The 8,695-nt window shown below is 35.9% G+C and overlaps 1 long non-coding RNA gene across 1 annotated transcript; it reads left to right on the top strand.

Annotated features, from left to right (window-relative positions):
• Positions 1 to 1,655: 1,655 nt before the first annotated feature.
• Positions 1,656 to 7,555, top strand: LOC149413939 (uncharacterized). Its single transcript, XR_016303994.1, has 3 exons — positions 1,656 to 1,760; positions 3,257 to 4,956; positions 5,827 to 7,555. It is a non-coding gene; the product is annotated as an uncharacterized LOC149413939 (long non-coding RNA).
• Positions 7,556 to 8,695: the final 1,140 nt, after the last annotated feature.

Below are 8,695 nucleotides of genomic sequence, written 5' to 3'. Positions count from 1 at the left end.
AATAATGTAATATATCAGCAAAAAGAAGGTTTACCTATGGGTGCTCCCACTAGCCCTTTGATTGCCGATATATTCATGAATAACTTGGAGAGTAAAATACTTGCCGGTAACTCACCACTTATAAAAAACGTCTTTCTGTGGAAAAGATATGTCGATGACATATTTTGTATATGGACCATGGACAGGCACGGAACGTCAACTCAATTCCTTCCTCAACCTTATAAATTCTTTTCATAAACATATTAAATTTACATTAGAGATAGGCATTAATTCATCCTTAAACTTCCTAGACCTATCCTTATCTCTCATAAATAATAAAATCGATTTTAACATCTTTCGTAAACCTACCTACACCGATATTGTCATACATAATACATCCAATCATCCTTTTTCACACAAACACTCAGCATTTTACTCAATGGTCCATCGCTTGGTCACGATTCCATTAACTAATATTAATTTCTCTAACGAATTATCAATAATTAAAAAAATAGCGTCTAATAATGGATACGATCCAGATTTTATTGATAGAATTTTAAGTAAAAAACTAAAACAATTAGCAGTTATAAACTTGTTATTCGCGACTCCACATTATATTAATAATAATAATCTTCCTTTCCAATGGCGCCGTATTCTATTCATTAATAATTTTTCTTCCTGCAGTATAGTTAACCTTCCTTCTGAAGTCAAACCGGCGTTTTATACCAACAACAATTTAGGTAAATTTTTAGTCAATTCTAAAGATAAAGATGACACACTTAGTCATGCAGGAATTTATAAATTAAATTGTAACAATTGTTCAGCGATTTATATCGGGAAGACAACGCTCAATGTCAACATTAGGATTTGTTTAAATTTGAATAATACAGTTTGTTATCTAGGACTCACACCTCTCCAAGTAGATAAAAATTGGATTATAAATGTAGTCAAGATAATTAGTTATTGAAATCATTCATAGATGTCGGTAGATCCAAGCTCCCAAGCAGATTATAAAAAGACTTGAATTTCATTGTACCTTCTCTTTCTTCGCTAACGCTTTAATAGTAAAAACAAGCCTCCTTGGTCTGTATTGAGTAGTTTGGGTCTCCTAAATATTCACAATGTAATTGGGGATAGAGCAATAAAAACATCAAGAGTCCTTTAAAGTTTCTGATGCGTTATTAATTCAAGTTCCTTCCATTCAAAACTTTACATATGGTCCTTCAAGCCGGATAATTTAACGCGAGTGATTAAATTAATAAAAAAGAACCAGCACTGGAGAAGGAACATCCAGCCAACATGCAGCTTCCAGCATCCAGCAAGCAGCAGAAGACATCAGCAATAAAAATGGGCGAGTGACCAATCCATATACCTTATCCTACCTTACAATTAAAATCCTTAAAAAAAAAAAAGCAAAATTAATGACATCAATATTGTGATTACTCTAAAAAAATTGTTGCAAGCCGGTATGATCAAGTCTAGCAAAAAATAATTCGACATTGCAGTTATGTAGGTAAAAAGATTATTGCGAAAAAACTACAGTAATGTTATTAGTTCCGAGATTAAAATAATGTTTATTTGAATTACCCGCGAAGCCGGTAAGGCAGTTTTTTCAAGAAATACCCTATGGGCGAGCTAACCAAACCGCTTAGTCATTGTCATTGTGCATAACTGTCAAATTGTAACGGGTTTGAAAGTCAATAACGATTGTTTTTGGGAGGTTATCAGTGTTTTTTAAGTGTATTTATAGTGAATGTGATAATTGGATAACTCAGTGAACTGTAAGTAAACGTCTGATTGAATCAAAATGGATTTAAAATCGCTAATCGCTCAGCGGGGAATCTGTAAAGGGAAAATAACTAGATTCAATGATTTTTTATCCAAATATTCTACGACGCAAAGCGAACTAGAATTACGTATGTGGCGTTTCGAACCTTTACTAGATGACTTTGAAGGGATTCAGGTTAAAATAGAAGCACTATCTCCCGAAGATGACCAAAATGACCGGGCGAGCTTTGAAAACGATTATTTTAATACATTGGCCAACGCCAAAGAAAGGTTATGTAAAAACCAGTCATCAGTCAAGACAAATAATAATATCAAGTTACCGATAATCGAATTACCGAAATTTAAAGGGGATTACTGTGAGTGGATGGAGTTTCGAGACGCGTTTATATCTTTAGTGGACAGTAATCCTAATTTAGATGCCATCCAGAAATTTTATTACTTGAAGAGTTGTCTCAGAGGAGAACCATTTAAGCTAATCATTGCATTACCTATGCATATGGACAATTATGTTACGGCTTGGGAGATGCTCACAGACAGATACGAAAACTCAAAAATAAATATAATTAATCATGTAAACGCGTTGTTTAAATTACCGGAAGTAAAGACAGAAAATCACGTCGCAATAAGAAGCTTATTGAACGAGGCGCAATTGCATTTAAAATCGCTAAATAATTTAAATATACCTACTAAAAATTGGGATGTAATTTTAATTTATTTGTTATCAAATAAGCTAGACTCAAATACAAGAGCTCATTGGGAACAATAACCAACAAAAAATAATCTACCTACCTACGAAGAATTTATGAAATGTTTGTATACAAGGGCCCAGGTACTAGAAGCATCGGCAAATAATGAAAAAAAAATTAATCCGGGAAAAGCGAATCCGCATAATTATAAAAAAGAAACTATGGTGTCACTATCCGCACAAAAATTAAAATGTTTACATTGCAACGATAATCATAAGATTTATTACTGCCGCAAATTTTTGGAATTAAAACCGAAAGAAACCCCGGTCATAAATTAAAGGATTGCAAATCTTAATTCAATTGCCGTAAATGCGATGGTGAAAATCACAATACATTACTTCATTTTAAAAAGGAAGAAGATTCAAAACACGAAAGGGCATCAACATCTTCCACTACGGAAGCGACTTTAGTATCAAATCATGCCGCGAAGGTAGAACCAAATTTCGTGTTATTGTCCACTGCCATCATCAACATAAAAAACAATACCGGAAAGTCAATTCAAGCCAGAGTTTTACTAGATTCTGGGGCGCAATCGAACTTTATAAGTGAGGAATTTACAAATAAATTAAAATTGAAAGCGAAAAGGGCCAATATTCCAGTCACGGGGAATTCACAATAAAGTTTTAAATATAAGATCTTAAGTTGAATTAAATATAACTTCAAGCTATTCCGAATACGAAAAGAAGATAGAATGCCTGATAATATCTGAAGTGACCAGTAATCTGCCGCAAATTACCTTTCAGAAAAAAGACACTGGAATCCCCAGCGGTCTCCAATTAGCTGATCCGAACTTCAACATTACCAACCCGATAGATATGCTGTTGGAAGCGGAGGTATTTTGGGAAGTCTTGCATGCCGATCGAATGAGAATTGGAGAAGCAGGACTCACACTACAAAGGACCGAACTAGGATGGCTTGTATCCGGACCTATCTCCACTCCGAAACCAAAAAGGCCAGTAAATTACTGTCATTTATCTTTAAATTTATTACATAAGCAATTAGAAAGCTTTTGGAAAATAGAGGAACTAGCTCCTGTAAAACATAGAAGCCACGAAGAAAGAGCATGTGAAGAGAGCTTCTTACACACGCATCAAAGAGATGAGAAAGGACGTTTTGCGGTAAGATTGCCGCTGCGACCTAATATTAATCAAATGGGTGAAACCCTAAAGGTGGCTAAAAAAAGATTCTATAATATGGAGAAGAAATTCCTTGCCAATAAAGACCTGATGCTAGATTATAAAAGTTTCATGAAAGAGTATCAGGAATTGGGGCATATGACGCTGTGCGAAGCACCGCCAAAAGATACAATTTGTTATTATTTGCCACACCATGCAGTGATAAAGGAGTCTAGCACGACAACCAAAACCAGGGTCGTGTTTGACGGATCAGCCAAGTCATCAACCGGTATATCATTAAACGACGCCTTCATGGTAGGACCAGTTTTGCAAAAGGAGTTGTGTGCACAACTATTGTTTTTCAGAAAGCACCAGTATGCATTAACTGCCGACATCGAGAAGATGTATCGTCAAATATTGGTGCAGCCGGAGGATAGAGATTACCAGCGCATAGTCTGGAGGGACTCTCCGAAAAAGGAAATCTGGCACTATCAACTCAATACTGTCACCTACGGTTTGGGACCATCATCCTTTCTGGCTACCAGATGCTTGGAGCAGTTAGGAACAGAAAATCAGGAAGCATACAAAAAGGTCAGTCGAATCCTAAAATACAACTTTTATATGGATGATCTAATAACTGGCGACGAAAATGAGGCAGACTGTCTCACTATTAAACATCAGTTAAGCAGCATTTTGGCATCTGCTGGCATGAATTTACGAAAATGGAGATCAAATTTACCCTCTATATTATAGAGGGTATATATTATAGAGTCTATAAGTTCGAAACTAGAGAGTGAAACAGATATGATTATTACTGATAACCCCAAGGAAAAGAAAATTTTAGGGTTGTCATGGAATAACCAGCAAGACTATTTTCAGTACATTGTAGAGCCCTTAGAAACGTGCGTTAAAAGCAAACGCCAAATGTTATCATGTATCGCTTCTACTTTCGACCCCCTGGGGCTGATAGCACCTGTAACTTTAATCGCAAAATTGATAATGCAAGGTTTGTGGCAAACTAAGATTCAGTGGGACGAAGATGTTCCATCTGACCAGATGAATGCATGGAATTCATATATAAATGAATTACCTCTTTTGAATAATTTAAAAATACCGAGACAAGTAATTTGCAAACATCAAGTTAAACTGCATCTGTATGGATTTTGTGATTCGTCAGAAAAAGCCTAAGCAGCTTGTATATATATAGTGTCTACTGATGAATTGGGAAACACAACTTCTAATTTAGTCACATCAAAATCAAGGGTGGCACCGTTGAAGAACATATCACTACCAAAACTGGAGCTTTGTGGTGCTGTGTTACTCACAAAGTTAGTAAATTATGTCAAAATAGCTATGAACTTAAATGAAATAGATACAACCTACTGGTGCGTACATGATCGCACTATTCTGGATTCGTGGACAGCCAGCAATGTGGAACACATTTGTGGCGAATCGGGATCTGAAATCCAGGAGTCCAGTCAACCCGCACAATGGAAACACGTAAGATCGGAGGATAACGCGGCGGACGTTTTATCCAGAGACGCTATGGTGTCGCAACTACTAAAGTCTGACATTTGGTGGCATGGGCCCACCTGGTTGACGTCAGGCGATTACCCGAATACCAGCAGTGAAGTTACGCCGTTCGATCTGCCAGAAGAAAAATTAAAACTAACTTTAATTTCAGCAGTAAAACAGGATTGAGAAATATTTTCCAGATACTCTTGCTTAACCCAATTGCAAAGGGTGGCAGCCTATATGTCACGATTTATTTTTAATTGCAGAAATTCTTTGTCAAGGCGTGGAGGAGCGCTAACTGTCTACGAATTGGAAAATTCGCTTCACATATTAATATCTCGCGCTCAATGTTTTGCATTCCCGGAAGAGACGAGGGCTTTACAGGCCAAGGGTAGTGTAAGGAATAGCAGTAGGTTGAAGTCATTAAATCCTTATTTGTTTAAGGATTTAATCCGGGTGGGGGGTAGGTTATCCAACGGAAAAATGAAATCGGAAAGTCAACAACACCCCATAGTATTACCTTCACATCATAAACTAAGTGAGCTTATTGTCAAGCACTACCATTATTCATATTTACATGCAGGGACGCAGGCATTGTTAGCGTTAATAAGAATGAAATACTGGCCAATTATGGGTAAAAACTTAATTAAAAAGATTCTGAAATACTGTATTATATGTTTTAGATGTAACCCGAAAACAGAACAACAACTGATGGCAGACCTACCGGCCGAACGAATAACGGAATGTCGTCCATTTCAAGTGTCCGGAGTGGACTACTGCGGCCCCATTGTGATTAAATCAGGTGTTAGCCGTAAGACTCACAGCGTAAAATCTTATATATGTCTATTTATATGTATGGTTTCCAAAGCGATACATTTAGAAGTAGTAATGTCTTTGAGCACTGATAGCTTCCTAAATGCGTTTAAACGTTTCATTTCGCGAAGAGGGAAACCCAGTAAAATGTTCTCAGATAACGCCACTAATTTTACGGGAGCAAATAATGAACTAAGGGAAATCTATGAATTGTTGGAAAATTTAAATGAAAAAATCGATAAATACTTAGCCAATTTATCTATTCAGTGGAAGTTCATACCAGCAAGGGCTCCGCACTTTGGTGGACTTTGGGAGGCAGGGGTCAAATCAGTAAAATATCATTTGAAAAGGGTTGCAAATACTTCACTATTAACATATGAGGAATTTAGCACAGTATTATGTCAAATTGAATCATGCTTGATTTCCCGTCCCCTCTATCCGCTGTCCAATGACCCCAACGACCTAAATCCCCTGACTCCTGGTCACTTTCTCATAGGAACGAGTTTAGCAGCAATCCCGGAGCAGAACTTGCAGAATGTGGCAGTCAATAGGCTTGTTTGATTGGTTGATTTAATCATTACCAAAAATTAAATCAACTAATACAATCCTTTTGGTCGAGGTGGCGCAAAGAATACTTGGCTGAGCTGCAGACCCGGACGAAACGGACTGGCAACCACCAAAGGCAGCTGCAACCAGGCCAGATGGTCATTCTGAAGAAAGATAACGAGCCTCCTTGCTTTTGGAGGCTAGGACGAGTGCACGCTGTACACCCAGGACCTGATGGAAGAGTACGGGTAGCTACCATCAACACAGCACAGGGAACAGTCCAGAGGGCAATATCAAAATTATGCCTACTGCCAATTGAGGACAACAAATGCAGAGACCACCTACCCTGGACGGACCAGGGAGAATAAGAAGCGACCCGGCAGCACCAATACACAGTGTGGCGCTAACAAACAGAAGAAATATCAGAAAAGCTGGGAAATTTAAAATCAGACTTTATATGAAAAACAATCAAAAGAAAGAAAAAATGCAAAAGAATAAAGGTGGTGGAGGTCGTGACCTCTTGTGAAACTATAGTGAGAAATTGGTCTAAGTGAAAGTTCAAGATGCTAATTTAATCAAGGAAAAGTGAAGAACACTGCAAACAAGTGCCCGTTCAAAATGTTATACAAAATTAGCCGTCCTGGAAGGAAGACCTGGCCCAACCACCATTGTATTATGTTTGTCCTAAAATTAAATGTTTTATTATTATAGAAATTATTGATTTGATTCTTTATCTTAACTTCAGTTAGAGCTAGTAAAATATGAATTATTAGTTAATTTAATATGGTGTGAAGTATTCAAAGTTATAAATATTGTCAGTTATAATTAGTATTATAAGTAATTTTATTAGTATTGTTTTTTCTTAGTAATCTTATTTGTGTAAAAAAACTCTATTGCTAATTTTTTTTTTTTGGCGGGATATATGTTTAAAATTGAATGATACAGTTTGTTATCTAGGACTCACACCTCTCCAAGTAGATAAAAATTTCATTATAAATGTAGTCAAGATAATTAGTTATAGAAATCATTCATAGATGTCGGTAGATCCAAGCTCCCAAGCAGATTATAAAAAGACATTTCAAGAAATTTCATTGTACCTTCTCTTTTTCCTCGCTAACGCTTTAATAGTAAAAACAAGCCTACTTAGTCTGTTTTGAGTGGTTTGGGTCTCCTGAATATTCACAATGTAATTGGGGATAGAGCAATAAAAACATCAAGAGTCTTTTAAAGTTTCTGATGCGTTATCAATTCAAGTTCCTTCCATTCAAAACTTAACAGTAACGATGGTCTACCTCAGAGGCGGGGAACCTGCGGTCTTAAGGCTATTCTAGTGCGGCCTTTTGACTGATGCCATTTTTTTTAATAGATCATAAATTACCGATGTCGTCACTCTAGTTCATTTTCGTCCAACCGACCATTTTTGGCGAATATAGTATGCAGATGTTCTTAGAAAGCATTTATTTATAAGATCAAACAGAAAAAAAAATTAAATTTGTTTTCAAAACGCCGTTTGTTTTAATTCCACCAAAATTAAACAACGTTCTGAGTTTATATTTCGTGTTTATCCAACATCCACACGTTGGCCAAAAGGGCCTCTTTTAGTAAAATTAGTACTCGTTTTCGTTTTTGCCGTCAATTTCAAATTCATTCATCAAATTTTAACTAGGAGTTGTGCCTAAACAGTACGCGTGGCCAAAAAACTAAATCACTTAAATTATATGAAATTTATGCAAATTATTTCATACATGTTTTACCTATACATATTTTTTGGGGTAAAAATTAAAATCCCACCCTTTTTGTTGGTAATACTCAGATTCGTAATCAAAACCCCAACACACACAATTGAGGAAAAAATCAGATTTATAATTTATTATATAACTATAATTTATTATATAACTATAATTTATTATATAACTACAATTTATTATATATCTATAATTTATTTCAACAAACTGCCTGATCACTATAGATCAATTTGTAAATCTCAAACGGCTACATACAAATACGGATATACTGAAAATTTCGAATTGAAATACTAAGTTTAATATGAATCGTCAGTCAACAAAACCAATTTTGGCAGCAAAAACTTGCAAAAAGTAAAGTCTGAGCGAAAACAGAAAAGTGAACACGCTGTATAACAAAGTTCATTGCAATGTAAAAAACAAAACAAATTTGGTATTGATAGAGATCTTT

This window comes from Hesperophylax consimilis, chromosome 20 (genome assembly GCF_061612785.1).
Source record: "Hesperophylax consimilis isolate HC1 chromosome 20, BYU_Hcon_1.0, whole genome shotgun sequence".
Taxonomy (NCBI): domain Eukaryota; kingdom Metazoa; phylum Arthropoda; class Insecta; order Trichoptera; family Limnephilidae; genus Hesperophylax; species Hesperophylax consimilis.
The sequence above is the reverse complement of the archived record's forward strand: the minus strand, read 5'-3'. Positions and strand labels throughout refer to the sequence as shown.